The sequence below is a fragment of the Cynara cardunculus genome, unplaced genomic scaffold, assembly GCF_001531365.2.
Source record: "Cynara cardunculus var. scolymus isolate 2C unplaced genomic scaffold, CcrdV1 Un_Scaffold_1053, whole genome shotgun sequence".
Lineage (NCBI taxonomy): Eukaryota > Viridiplantae > Streptophyta > Magnoliopsida > Asterales > Asteraceae > Cynara > Cynara cardunculus.
This window is the reverse complement of record NW_020200670.1, coordinates 68,062-77,874: the sequence shown is the minus strand read 5'-3', so window position 1 is coordinate 77,874 and position 9,813 is coordinate 68,062. Positions and strand designations below refer to the sequence as shown.

Here is a 9,813-nt window from a genome sequence, read left to right as displayed (position 1 = left end):
TTAGCATGATGTTGTGGTTGGAAATTAGAAGTTCCTTGTTGCTTATGGACTGGTGGATTAAGGCTGGACTGGTCCAAGAAAAGTTCGGGTGCTGTCTCCAACTGGCATTGTATGAGTTAGAGTAGGGATTCGATCTGTTTTGAACATAATTTACTGATTCAGAATTGTGAGAGCAATGTTCATATGAATGATCCCCACCACAGCACACACATTGCACAGATAAGACTGTTGGAACTGATGTGTTAGCAGCTTGCTGTACTCCCTGACCGGTAGTTAAGTTTTTCAATAAATTGGTCATGGAGGTAAGCTGAGCTGTTAATGCAGTGTATGCATCCACCTCATGTATTCCAGCAGTCTTTTTCTGTGTCTAGGCACATGGGTCAGCCCAATGCCCATTGTTTGCTGATATCTTTTCTAGGATCTCATATCCCTAATATAGGTACTGGCTGTAAAGGCTCCGCCTGCAGTCGTATCGAGCATTTGTTTTGCCATGGGACTTAACCCATTRTAAAACGTCTCGAGTTGAATGCAATACGGAATGCCATGGTGTGGGCATTTCCTTAACAGCTCTTTAAACCTTTCCCACACGTCAGGAACAGCTTCATCATCCAGTTGTTTAAAAAGACAGATTTCGTTTCTGGATTTGGCGTTCCTTGTYGGTRGRMAATATTTTCGCAAAAATTTCTCCGCCATGTTACCCCATGACGGCACAGATCCTGGTGTTAAAGAGTTAAACCATGCTTTTGCCCGATCCCGTAATGAAAATGGAAATAAGGTAAGTCTGAGAGTGTCATTTGACACTCCTGGGATCAGAAAGGCATCTGTGATTTCCATAAATGACTTTAGATGAGAATGGGGGTCTTCTGATGGCAGTCCAGCAAATTGACCATTAGTCTGTAACATATGAAACATTATCAGTTTTAGCTCGAAATGGAGAGCAGTCATGTGTGGTCTAACTATCCCAGAGTTTAATTGCTTGAAGTCTGGGATAGTATAGTCCATGATCCGTCCATTTTTTGAATTTGCCAGATTAATGATATTTGGGGTTTGTGCCCTTTGTTGCTCATTAGGGTCCGATTCTGTGTCCAAATTATTATCATTTTCATGATGTGGGTTTCCTTGGTGAAAAAATTGGGAATGGTGGTATTTGCCCAAAAATTAGCGGTTGGTTTTCCAAACGTGGTGCTTCCGGATTGTTGGGAGCAGGTAACTCCATGTTGGGAGGGATTAGAGCTTGAAATGCTCTCTGAGCCCTCCTTCTATGGTGAAACGTTCTCTCAATGTCTGGATCAAATTCGAAAAATTCCCTACGATGTGTTCCTGGCATACACCACTTTTCAAAAACAGGTACAAGAAAAATCAAATCTTTTACTTTTCTCGAAAGAAAACTTTAAACTTGCCAGTCCCCGGCAGCGGCGCCAAAAACTTGGTCGGTTATATTTCACACCTTCAGACTAAAGAAATTAGGCCACAAAGCAAGTATACAAAATAGCCCAATGTCGTCTTTTCCAAGTAATAAGTGGTACAAGTACCGGATTATCGTCCACAGGGACTGTAGCCAAAGTTAAATTGGAGTCAAATAAAAAAGATGATTTCAGATGGCGAAAACGAAGACTTTAGTTGAGTTCAAGTTAACACAGATAATATAAAGCAGAATAATAAACAGAATAATAAAGGTAGCACAGGTGTAAAATTTGGAGGTGAAACGTAAACACGAGATCCAGCAGACAAAGTTCAGAAAGAACCGGTCCCACCATCAATCTTGAAGGTATTCCTCTCGGACTTCACTTTTGCACTATATTATAGCTTAGCACCCATATCTCTATGAGGTGTTCGGAGCAGGGATAGTGATGAAAAAGTGTTTTCAAGATATATGGTTTAAACAAATCTCTTTGCTAAAAAGTGCTCTTTCGAGCCGATTCCCATATCATTCAAGTTGGCGTGTTCTTGATAGTTCATCTCTGAATCTATCACACTTTGACACTTTTAGAGAGTGACCAACCCGTCGGGAGTTAAGTTTGAAAAAAATAAATGACAAGTCTCCTTGTCGGCAACTTTCTCAAGTCTACCTCTCATATCATTCAAGCTGACGTGCTTATAATGGCTTATTTCTAAGTCCATTGCACTTTAACACTTTCAAAGTGATCAACTCGTCAAGAAGTGTGCTTGGTTTTATAAAACTTGAATGAAATAGTGGAACATTGTTATTGCGAAACAATGTCCACTTTCATTCGGTTTAACATTTCACCCTTTACCCTACACCCGAGCTAATGAAATTAGCTACTCATTGCGGAAAGTAAATGACATAAATAAATGACGTAAAGTAAGTACATGAATGTAAATAATAGAAAGTAAATGACGGGAAGTAAAGACGTAAATGTAAATAACTGAAAGTAAATAACAGAAAGTAAAGACGTAAAATAAATGACAATAAATAAAAGACAAGAAATGAAGAACAATTAATAAATACTTAAAAGCTTGTAATAATATTAATAATATGGAAGTGTCTTGGTAGCACAACTTAGTTAAGGAATTCGTCCAAGTTTTTGAATGAGAATAAGGAGTGGCCAAAGGCCTCCTTAAATACCCAACTAAAAGAGAAAAAGACAAAACAATAATGAAAGTACAAAGTACAAAGTACAAGGGTTAATCAAGAGAAGACAACAAAAAAGAGCTTTCTACTCCATCACAAAAGGTCTTCCATGGGTCATCTCCATCTCTTGTCACCAGCTGTAACCAGCCCAAAAATGAGAGCTTCTTCTCTTCAGACTTCCCTCCAAGACATGACTTAATCATTAAACACCTCCTACAAAAAGCCAAGATGCAGCCGGGCAATGCTGTTGGAATGCTGCAGCGAACTAAGTCAAAAAAATGTTATCTACTCCAACTTGTTGTAAAAACAGATTCATTATCACAATTAGCTCCAAACATAATAAATGGAAAATAAAGAAGTAAAAATGACTCAAGGTTGGGATAAACTATGAAAATCTACCTAATRMATATAAGAAATAGGTACTTTAAGCATGTAATAAACCATGCTTATCAGCAGGTTTCTTGGAGAAGAAGATGTCTGTTGTTTGGGTTTTGGAAAAAGTTAGGGTTGTAGAGAGATTATTTATCAGTCCTTGATTTTGCATTTTTAGAACAAATTTTGGGTTCAAAGAACTTACTACAATGGAAATCGATTGAATCACAGAATTGTCTTCATCGCCATAAGAAGTCTTCAAATAAAAGCTTGAGTTCCAATTCCCTTGACTTCATTTGAGAAATGGAAGTCTGATTGTTAAGCTCGAGTCCAGAGATGAGGTACTTTGAAGTCACCTGTTCTTTATTGTCGAACGAGACGTTGATGCTTTCCATGACCGTCTTGGCTCGTTGATTGAAGACTCTGTATTCCTTGGCTATTATGGAATAACCAAGGAACTTGCCTTCATCGGCCTTCTTGTCAAACTTGCCAAGTTGATCTCGATCATTCAGGATGAAGCATCTGCAACCAAAAACATGCAAAAATTTAACCTTAGGCTTTCTTTGGTTGATTAGTTCATAAGGCGTCTTCATATGCCTCTTTACCACCGTTGCTCTATTTTGAATAAAGCAGGCGGTCGAGACAAAAATGGGTTGGAAGACCAGAGCTGGCTAGCATGGTTCTTGCTGCTTCGACCAGAGAAGTTCTGAGTTATGCCCTCTATGTCCAAGTACGCTTCAATCTTGGCATTCTTAAACTCTGTTCCATTATCACTTCTCAGCTTTTGAATTTTTCTTTGTAGAAGTACTTGAATCTTGGTTATCAATTTGATTAGCAGCTCTGGGACATCTGATTTTTGCCTTACAAACTCAATCCAAGTATATTGTGAGTATTCATCAATTAAGACTAAGATATACTTCTTACCAGACAAGCTCTGCACAAAGATTGGACCACAAAGATCTACATGAAGCATATGCAGAAGTCTGACACAGGACACATCTGTCTTAGCTTTGTGGGATGCTCTTTTGAGCTTTCCCATTTCACATGCAGAGTAGAGATGGTCCTTTTCGAACATTATGGCAGGAAGTCCGTCAACTAGATTATTCTTCACAAGCTTCTTTATATTATGGAAATTGAGGTGAGACAGCTTGTGGTGCTAGAGCCAAGCTTCTTCACTCTTACGAGACACGAGACAGAGAGTCTCTGAATTGTCTCTTAGTGAGAAGTTCATGAGATAGATATTTCCCTTTCTCTTGGCTCTTAACAACTCCTGACCTGATTCTGACATAATGGAGCAAGCTTCCTTTTGGAACTTGACATTGTAGCAAGAATCACATAGTTGACTTATGCTCAAAAGATTATGTTTAAGCCCAGAGACATAAGCAACCTTAGAGACAGAAACCTTAGCTTGTAGTAGATCTCCATATCCCTTTATTTCTCCTTGCATGTTATCCCCAAAGGTCACTTTTTCTCCAATCTTCTCTCTGTATGAGGAGAACAACCTCTTATTGCCGGTCATGTGTTTTGAGCATCTGGACTCAAGATACCAAATGTCCACATGCGGCTTCTGCAAAACATATTATAGGGATTTAGGTACTCATTTCATAATGGGTCCTCGATGATTAGGGACAGAGGATAGCTTTTTAGGCTTAGAGAGAGGCTTCGTCTCTTCACCTAAGTTACCAAACTTGGCTTTAGGAGCCTTCTTTCTCTTATGGGTCTTCTTGGATTTAGTCCTTGATGACCCAGAGAGAAAACAGTTAGGGTCAGAGAAATGCTGCTTTAACTTATGCAGCAGAGAGAAACATTCACAATTATAAACACATTTTTGAAAGGCAAAACGATTTATTAGCTTTATATAACAAATTATTACAATCATTCCTAGCATTGGTAGTTCTAACAAACTTCCTATCTAGATCTGATTGTTTTGACAATGAATGAGTCTTTTCTGTTTTCTTCTTTCCTACTCCTTTGGCCTTCAGAGACCTCTTTGAAACAGAGGAATTAATTTTAGCGCATGCAGCGGATTTTTCCTTCTGTTTTGGAGTGAATTTAATTGGCTTAGATTTGGAAATTGAGTCCTTTGATGCAGAAGAAATCGACTTTGTACTCTTTACCCTGTATTCAAACATGGGAGCACTTATCTTCATGCTTACTCGTCCAGAACCTAGGAGAATCTTTTTCTCATTAGGGGGCTTTGCAACCTCTAGTTCTTTGGCTAAAACCTCTGTCTCAATTTGCTCTTTTAACGACTCCACCTCTGACTAAGAGTCAGAGTCAAGAAAATCTTTGTGTGAATATCGAAATACTGAGGTATCATTAAGAACTTGAGATTCTCGTATGCATGAACTGGAAGCTTTGTCCGTCTTTTGTTTTGTGGGACTTTCAAAAGTATCCAAGGAGTTACACTCAGAAGAATCTGCATGACCTTTAGGAGGATAATTCAAGGCCTCAAGCAAATCTTGCTCGAAAACTTGTCTTATCGTTTCTGTGCAGTCATCCAATATATAAACGAAGAACAAAGGCTATTCTAAAGAAAAGCATCTTTTGCCAGATTTTTTCATTGTAACAAATGATGAATTCTTACATTGATGAAATGGAAATTACAAGACAAAAAAAATAAGACTACATTTAGGGTCTCCCCTGTGATATTTCCCAAAAACGCATGAGTAGTCCTCTATAATCGATGACTGTAGATACCTCATGTATCAGTCTCTATCCATCGTCTGTTGGCACGTGAGATCTGCCCAATCTGTCTCTGATAGCTTTCTGAAACCATTTAAGTGTTTCATTTGAATACTTAAAGGCCTCAGTCAACCTAAAACATTTCTTCGTTCCAAACTCATTTTTATATGCCAGACCTAGTTCTGGTTGAGTAAGGACAGAGGCAGATCTCTTCTCCTGCAGGCCAGGGAAGTCTTCATCAGGTGGAGTGCAGGATAGTCTGTCGATGCCAAGCCGAAGAGCAATCTCGAAGTCAGTCTTGGCTTGATGCTTCACCAAGGTCTCCATTGTCTGCATGATCGCTCTGTTCGCCATCCCAAATCGTATGCCCTGATCCTGTAACTGAGTCGTGTACGCATATAGCTCGATCAAGTCATAGAGATTGAGATTGATCAAGTCATTATCATTAAAGACGCTGACCTGTATGTACTCGATGTACTTTATGGCTCTGTTGGCAAAGGTCCTCTTTTAATGTCCATGACCAACCTTATTCCATCGTTTGAAAAGACAGCCCGTGGTGGTTGGGTGGTCTATCTCATAAACCTATGGTGTAGGAGGTTCATGGATTCTGGTGAGAGGATTGGAGGATTGAGAGTTAGCCCTTCATCGCGATCATGGTACAAATATTGATGGATGTTCTCCATCGTGACTGGCTCCCTCAGCGGCACCTTTGAACATTTCCTGAGTGACTCCATGTTTGTTATTATTTCATCGACGACCCCTTGAGGAGGGTGCCTTGAAGACGAAGGAACATCCGCTTGCACCTGGGTTTGTTGGGTTGTGGGTTGTGGGTTGTGTTTGGGCTAATCGTTGAGAGTAGGTTGGCGATGGAAAGGTTTGGGTTGGCTCTGGTTCATTGGGCTCAGGTGGGGTGATTTCTGGTTCAAGAGGCTGTGTTTGGGTGGTTTATGGTTCATCGGGTTGAGTTTGGGTTGGAGGTTGTTGTGGTGATGAAGGTTGGGTGATTGTGGGTTGTGGTTGTATGGGTAGAGTAGCGAAGGGTTTCGTGGTGCATGGTGCTGGTGAGGGGGTTAATGGTAGATTGGGAGTTGGTGATGGGTGAAGGGTAGGTTGGTTGGTGGTGTGGATGGTTCTTCATCGGTCGATGAACTCAACTCGATGGGTTCTTGGGGAGTGACGAAGGGAACATGTACACTATGTACATCTTCAGAGGGCTGAGCCTCTGGTTCCCTTGCTTGGGTTGAAGGTGGAGGTTGTTCTTGTGTTTGGGGTGGTGGTGATGGTGCAACGGATTCCATCGGATGAGCAGTCACGTCCTGGTTCTCCCCCTCATGAGGTCCAAGGCCTTGATCATCAGGGTCTGGGTCCTCATGGCGTGGCCTCTTGTGCAGGCGGCTGCTAGAGCAAGAAGCTCTGCTCCTCTTCTTTATTGTCTTTTTCTTGAAGGTCACAAGATACGCCTTTAGGGTCTGTTGTCTTCTGTTCTCCTCCATCGTGTGAAGGTAAGAGGTGGTGCATGCCTGTTATTCGGCAAGGCTCTAGGAGAGAGCCTTGGTTGGTTGTGTAGCGCGATGGATGAATTTTGCACTTATCTCATTGAAGGATGAGACAAGTGCCTTTAACAGGGCCCTTAGGTCGGCCCTGGTTGCATATTCCATGGTGGAGGTGGAGGCAGGTGGGGGCATGGAGGTGGAGGTTCTTAGCTCTCAGTCCTTAAATGTAAAAGTATAGAAAAAGTAAAACAGCAAGTACTGACAGAAGCTGATCTGTCACAGAAGACAACAGAGGACAATCAACAGAAGTAGCTCAATCTTACAAGATTCAAGTGACAGAACCTCTGTCATCCATCACAGAGGTTCTGGAAACTTCTCCTCTGAAAACACCATGTTACAAGTCAAAGACGACAGAACCTCTGTCGTGTCTCATAGAGGTTCTGGAAGATTTCCTCTGCGCTTAACAAAGTTTCATCCAGCAGAGCCTCTGTGAAGTCTCACAGAGGATCTGCAGAAATGTCTTCTGTATAGATTATCTTAAGCACGTTTTATTTTACTTAGGTTTATTAGCTGCTCGTGACTTTCACGTGAGCTTGTCTGTAATTTGTTCTAGAAGAACGGCTTAGATTTGACAGCTTAAGGTCGTGTCAGAAAACGGTTACTTGCTTGTATAAATAGCAGCGTAGGCCTTTGTATTTTGTGTGCTTCCAGAGTTGGAATGAAATAGGTGAGAAACAGTTAGCTGGGCCTGAAGTAGTTCAGCAAACTGCGGATAAAATTGAAGTAATACGGGAACGAATGAAAGTGGCACAAGATAGACAAAGAAGTTATGCAGATAAACGTCAAAAGTCAATTGAGTTTCAAGTAGGTGATAGAGTAATGTTGAAAGTATCTCCTTGGAAAGGAATAGTACGTTTTGGTAAGAAGGGAAAGTCAAGTCCAAGGTACATTGGACAATTCCTTATTATTGGAAAGATTGGAGAAGTGGCCTACAAATTAGAACTTCCTTTAGAACTAAGTGGAATACATGACACGTTTCATGTGTCAAATTTGAGGAAGTGTTTAATAAGTCCAGATGTGGCAGTACCATTACCTTAAATTAAGGTAGATGAGAGATTATGTTTTGAAGAAACCCCTGAACAGATTTCTGACTATAAAGTAATGAAGTTGTGAAACAAAGAAATTGGGTTAGTAAAGGTTCAGTGGCGTTATCATAAGGGACCAGATGCCACCTGTGAATCAGAGTCTGAGATGCAAATGAAGTACCCCTACCTTTTTGCTTAAATGGAATTCTGGGACGAAATTATTTTAAGGAGGGAATGTTGTAATATACGGGTTGTTATAGATTTAATAAATTAAATCTTTATGTTTTTATGAATATTTTATGTAGAAATGTGTGGGTGTGGGTGATATTTTTATATGAATATTTTATGTAGAAGTATGTGGGTGTAGGTGGCGTGGTTATGTAGCCGACCTTTAAGGGGCGGTTTATGTTCATCTAAATATTTTATGTAGAAATGTGTATGGGGGTGGGTGACGTGGTCATGCTTAGCCGACCTTAGAAGGCCGGTCATACATTTACTATAAATAGCAAGTGTATGTGAAAGAAAAAGAAGCTTAGCACACCTTTGAAAACACTTTCTATATTAGGAAAGACTCCTTGGTGAATCCTACGGTTTGGCAGAAAAAGAAGAAGAGAATTCAAAGCTAGGATATTTGATCTCTAAGATGAGTGTATTAATGCTTTGAGTATAAATTGTTTACATACAATTTAGTAGTATTTGGAACTAGTCATTATGAATATAATATGTTGAAATATATGTTAAGTCTGGTTAGTTATATCAGAAGCTCAGGAAGTGTGACCAGAAGCTCTGGTAGAGAGACCAGAGGGGCTCTGGTCGAATATATTATAAGTCTTGTTAATTAAACCAGAGGCTCTGGTAGTGAAACCAGAAGCTCTGAAAAAGAGACCAGAGGGGCTCTGGTAGAGACACCAGAGGTGTTTGGTCGAGAATGTTTTAATATATATTCTAAGTATTGTTTGGAACCAGAGGCTCTGGTAGTAAAACCAGAAGCTCTGGAAGAGAGACTAGAGGGGCTCTGGTCGAGGGTGTTAAAATATATTCTAAGGCTGATTAGTTCAACCAGAGGCTCTGATCGTGTGACCAGAAGCTCTGATAGAAAGACCAGAGGGGCTCTGGTCTGAATATATTGAAATATTTTCTAAAGTGTGATTTAGAACCAGAGGCTCTGGTCATGTGACCAGAAGCTCTGGAAGAGAGACCAGAGGGGCTCTGGTCCTGGTTGTCGATATATTTCTTAAGTATTGTTTGAAACCAGAGGTCCGATGGACCGAAGCTGTGCGTTTGAAATGGCGATTTAACCGCGAGAGAGATGTAATGGCGGTGTAACCGCGAGAGAGATGAAATGGCGGTGTAACCGCAAGAGAGATAAAATGGCGGTGTAACCGCGAGAGAGATAAACATGTTTATGTATCGAAACAGGTTTGCTTCTAAACATATTGTTTAGAATGTATGTTGTTTTGTTTATGATTTATATACTCACTAGACCTTTTTGGTCTAACGCTCAGTTATTGGATTAACCGGTTTTGCAGATCATCATACCTCCTAGGATAAAGGAAAGGGAAAAGTTTGGTGTTGATGGTGTTTT

General features: G+C 40.4%; 1 non-coding gene across 1 annotated transcript; it reads left to right on the top strand.

Annotated features, from left to right (window-relative positions):
- Positions 1–538: 538 nt before the first annotated feature.
- On the top strand, positions 539–645 carry LOC112502187. Its single transcript, XR_003067643.1, has one exon. It is a non-coding gene; the product is annotated as a small nucleolar RNA R71 (small nucleolar RNA).
- Positions 646–9,813: the final 9,168 nt, after the last annotated feature.